The sequence below is a fragment of the Dendrobates tinctorius genome, unplaced genomic scaffold (assembly GCF_039654945.1).
Source record: "Dendrobates tinctorius isolate UK_male_01 unplaced genomic scaffold, ASM3965494v1 ptg000150l, whole genome shotgun sequence".
Lineage (NCBI taxonomy): Eukaryota > Metazoa > Chordata > Amphibia > Anura > Dendrobatidae > Dendrobates > Dendrobates tinctorius.
Genome location: NW_027361817.1, coordinates 5,027,147 through 5,032,374, shown reverse-complemented (window position 1 = coordinate 5,032,374; position 5,228 = coordinate 5,027,147). Strand labels below are relative to the sequence as shown.

General features: G+C 40.4%; 1 pseudogene; it reads right to left on the bottom strand.

The window, feature by feature from the left end:
* Window positions 1-1,150: 1,150 nt before the first annotated feature.
* Window positions 1,151-1,773, bottom strand: LOC141049859 (glutathione S-transferase 3 pseudogene; annotated as a pseudogene).
* Window positions 1,774-5,228: the final 3,455 nt, after the last annotated feature.

Here is a 5,228-nt window from a genome sequence, read left to right as displayed (position 1 = left end):
TGGGGATACAAAATATGTTCTTTTTATTATTTATGTTTTTACATAAATATACATATTTATTGGTAGAATCTGAGCATACTCCGCCCCCCAGCGGCCATTTTCCTGGAGGCCACCGCATCTCAGCAATGGAGTGGGGGCCTCCCGGGCTTTGACAAAATGCTGGTGGAGCCCCCCATGCTGCACAAAGATCCAATGCCAACCTATCACAGAGCGCCGCCGCCACAGCATTTGTAAGTAAATTCCAACTATAAGACGCACCCCCATTTTCCCCAAAAAATTTTTGGGAAAAAAGAGCATCTTATAGTCTGAAAAATAAGGTAATATTTAACTATCTGGCTTCTTCGAGTGTGTTGTATTCAGAGGTGTGTCAGTTTTACAAGTGTAAAACAATAGAGAAGAGAAAAGCCGGGGTTTGTCTGCGCTAGACCACAAGGAACCAACCGAAGATGCAAGCAAACCTTTATTCACATTCAAGCCAACGCATTTCATGGCCTCCTGGCCACTTCATCAGGGCAGTAATGTTACAGTCAGTTAACAAGAAACCATTATATACATTACGCAGATGACATCTGAATGATGTCAGTTCCTGTGGGAACGCCCACATTGAACTGAAAAACCTGAAAGTTATCATCCTGATGGAAAAATATTATAAAACTGTAGATAAAAACATTTATCTAATCTAAAATGCTAAAACTGATATTCAACATATATAAAAAATATAAAATTATGTAAATCGATGTGCAGTTCAGCAAAAATGACTGGAGCTTAGAACCCATATTTCAGCGGCTAAACAATGGATTAAGAACATAATTACCAATTCTAGCTGCTTTTAGCTTCTGCAATCATTATCTAAGGTTACTTTAAAGCTTCAGCACCATGATCATATCATCTAGGTAAAAGAACTAAAGTAGACACATAAAGTGTCTATGTGCAAAAAGAGGTGGACTCATACCAACATTAGAGTACGGAATAAACAATACAGAATTTGGCCCTATTGAAAAAACGTACCACTGTTATGTGCAAAATATATTCAAGTACCTGTAATGCTGTGCCGGGACCCACCACGTATCCCTTGATGCGAGTTTCGGTGTTCCTTCTTCAAAAGAAGGTTCTAAAAAGTTACAAACACAGAAAATTTGGTTGTCCGAGATGGATCACGTGAGAAGACTTCCAGGGTGTAAAGTTCACATGGAGCAAGTCACAATTTTTCATGCAGCTGAACTTTAAGTTATTTACCAAACACGAGTTCCTTCACAGTGTGCACATAGGTGGCATCAGCCATTGTTTTTTTCCTACTTCCCGGCTGCAAGAATTTCTTTATATTTGGGATTTCACAGGTTCTCTTTTTAAAAGCCTGTCAATTAGGAAAGTTCTGCAAGATGTCAGGATGAAATTCTTCCAGTGATAGGATGGTGTCCAATAGATAAACTGAGAATTCCTTATCTTCAAGAGCTTTACTGTACACAGGAAAATATCTTTATGTGCTTTTTCCTTCATCAGTTTTATTTGATTTTCCTTATCACAGTCGGAGAGGAAAAAGTAGGACAAGATCAGAGTCATTAGATCAGTGGCTCCATCAACATACATGTCAATATAGGCTCATTCTTTCAGGTCACTTCCAAACAGGTTATACTTTCCAGCTATGTAATTCAGAATAGCCTTAGTTTGCGTAAGTTTCAACCCATCGATTTCCAGCATTGGTATTTGGCCAAACATCAGGTCTCCAGATGCAAGCAGCTTGTTATATTCCTCCTTTGTTCTGTAAAATTTCTATTCATGCCTCTGGAAGAAGCAGTGCGAAACGTGCGTCGGGGCAGAAGGGATGTCCAGGGATCCCCACTAGCTGACACTTACATGTATCTTACCATTTACTGCTCACTCTTCCTGCGGTTAGTGCCATTTTGGAGAAATAATGTAAGAGGGGATTGTTGCATTTGGTCAATTGATCTATATATGTCTGCCATAGACAATTATGTTTATTATATTTTATAATTGTTATGTCTTCAGTCCCTCTTTTCATTATTATATTTTTTCATTATTATATTTTGGCATATTATAGGGGTGTGCTAAAATGTTCCTGACAAATTGCTGTGGTGGGTTTTCCCATGGACTTTTTTAGTCCCTTACCTATTGTTTGACAGCTTTCTTTTTGTACTTTTTTGTAATTGTGTGTTTTATGTCAATAAAGTAGAGGTTGTTATTAACTATATACCATTGTGTGGTAGCGGATTTCATTTTCACTTGTTAGGTTACCATAAAGTGACATATAGTAAACCATGTCATATCAAAACAATTTATATATGTCAGTGTTTACTAAATTTATTAGTTTATGTTATGAAAAATCTGGAACTCTAGGGGTGAAATTTAAGGTTATAATCGAGGGAAAAATTGCGTGGGCTCCCGCGCAATTTTCTCTGACAGAGCAGGAAAGCCAGTGAGTGAGGGCAGATATTAATAGCCTAGAGAGGGACCATTGTTTTTGGGCCCCCCTGGCTAAAAAAAATCTGCCCCCAGCCATCCCAAAAAAGGCGCATCTATAAGATGCGCCAATTCCGGCACTTAGCCTCTCTATTCCCATTGCCTTTAGAAGGAGTTCATGGGTTAACCCCTTTACCCCCAAGGGTGATTTGCACGCTCATGACTGGGCCAATTTTTACAATTCTGACCACTGTCCCTTTATGAGGTAATAACTCTGCAACACTTCCATGGATCCCGGTGATTCTGACATTGTTTTCTCGTGACATATTGTACTTCATGTTAGTTGTAAAACTTGCGTTTATTTGTGAAAAAATGGAAATTTGGCGAAAATTTTGAAAATTTCACAATTTTCCAAATTTAAATTTTTATGCCCTTAAATCACAGAGATATGGCACACAAAAAACTTAATAAGTAACATTTCCCACATGTTTACTTTACATCAGCACAATTTTGGAACCAAAATTTTTTTTGTTAGGAAGTTATAAGGGTTAAAAGTTGACCAGCGATTTCTCATTTTTGCAACACCATTTTATTTTTACGGACCACATCACATTTGAAGTCACTTTGAGGGGTCTATATGATAGAAAATCCCCAAAAGTGACCCCATTCTAAAAACTGCACCCCTCAAGGTGCTCAAAACCACATTCAAGAAGTTTATTAACCCTTCAGGTGCTTCACAGGAATTGTTTGAATGTTTAAAAAAAAAAATGAACATTTAACTCTTTTTCACAAAAAAAATACTTCAGGTCCAATTTTTTTTACTTACCAAGGGTAACAGGAGAAATTAGACAGCAAAAGTTATTGTGCAATTTGTCCTGAGTACGCTGATACCTGATATGTGGGGGGAACCACTGTTTCGGCGCACGGCAGAGCTCAGAAAGGAAGGAGCACCGTTTGACTTTTTCAATGCAAAATTGGCTGGACGCCATGTCACGTTTGGAGAGCCCCTGATGTACCTAAACAGTGGAAACCCCCCATAAATGACCCCATTTTGGAAACTAGACCCCCCAAGGAACTTATCTAGATATGTAGTGAGAGCTTTGAACCCACAAGGGCATCACAGAAGTTTATAACGTACAGCAGTACAATTAAAAAATCATAATTTTTCCACAAAAATGATCTTTTCACCCCCAATTTTTATTTTCCCAAGGGTAACAGGACCCCAAAAGTTATTGTGCAATTTGTCCTGAGTACGCTGATACCCCATATGTGGGTGTAAAAGACTATTTGGGCGCATGGCAGAGCTCGGAACGGAAGCAGCGCCATTTGACTTTTTTGGCTGGAATTGAGATCGGACACCATGTCGCGTTTGGAAAGTCCCTGATGCACCAAAACAGTGGAAGCCCCCTATAAATGACACCATTTGGGAAACTAGACCCCCCCAAGGAACTTATCTAGATGTGTGGTGAGGACTTTGAACCCCCAAGGGCTTCACAGAAGTTTATAACGTACAGTGTTATGAATGGGTCACCGAGGAGAAAAAAGCTAAACAAGCTAAGTCACAGAAAACCAGAGAGGTTGGAAACTATGCAGATTGCAGATCCCTGATCCTTCCACACAACTAGCAGCAGCCGTGGAGCGTACCTACGATGTTCCTAGATGCTTCGTCACAGCTGGAGGACTAAATAAGCCTGAAGCATGAAAAGGGGAAAATGAACTGCCCCAGAGCAGACCCCAAAGGAATAGATAGCCCCCACACATGTATTGACGGTGAAACAAGATGAAGGCACAAACGCAGGCAGGAAAATAGGCTGAGCAAACGATGGGGCCCAAACTAACAAGAGAGGAAAGGAAAGGAAAGACACTGTCTGCAACCTGCAAAAAAACCCTACAAAAATAATGTCCAACACTTCTGATAGCAAAATTAACCCTGAAGTCACTAGACTTCTCCACCTATATCAGCACTCTGAAATATTCTGAGATAAAGAAAAAAGAGACCAAACTAGTAAGGGACAAAAAGCAAATTGGCAAAATACTAATAAATAAGAGTGGAAATTCTGCACAGCCCACAGCCGGGGCTGGCTGACCACACCAAAAAACTGAATAGACCAACAAAATCAAGAGTGAACATTAGCAGAAAAACTTAGCTTTAGATGACTGGAACAGAGCTGAAAACCAAGAGCTGACAAGCCAGAAGGAATCACCAGCAACTTAATAGGGCATCGGCTGTCTTAAATCCAATCTGAGACTCCAGAGGTCCAACCGTCATCCTCATTCTCAGGTGGCAGATCTCCACCGATCAAATCAGCCTCACTACCTCCTGTTACCACCAGACGGAGTCTGGAAGGAGAACTCACAACTGGTGAACAAGAGAATGAACTCACAACAGTACCCCCCCTTGAGGAGGGGTCACCGAACCCTCATCCATGCCACCAGGCCGATCAGGATGGGCCCGGTGAAAAGCACAAATCAATCTATTGGCATGAATATCCGAGGCAGAGACCCAAGAATTATTCTCCTGACCATAACCCTTCCTTTTGACCAAATACTGGAGTCTCCGTCTAACCAAACGAACATCCAATATTTTCTCCACCTCATATTCCACATTGCCTTCAACCAACACAGGGTCAGGAGGTGCTGCCATAGCAACCACTGGCTCAACAAACCTCTTCAACAGAGATTTGTGAAATACGTTATGGATCTTGAACGTAACTGGAAGAGCCAATCGAAACGAAGCAGGATTAAGAATTTCCAAAATCTTATAAGGACCAATAAATCTTGGCTTAAATTTAGGAGATGCAACCATCATA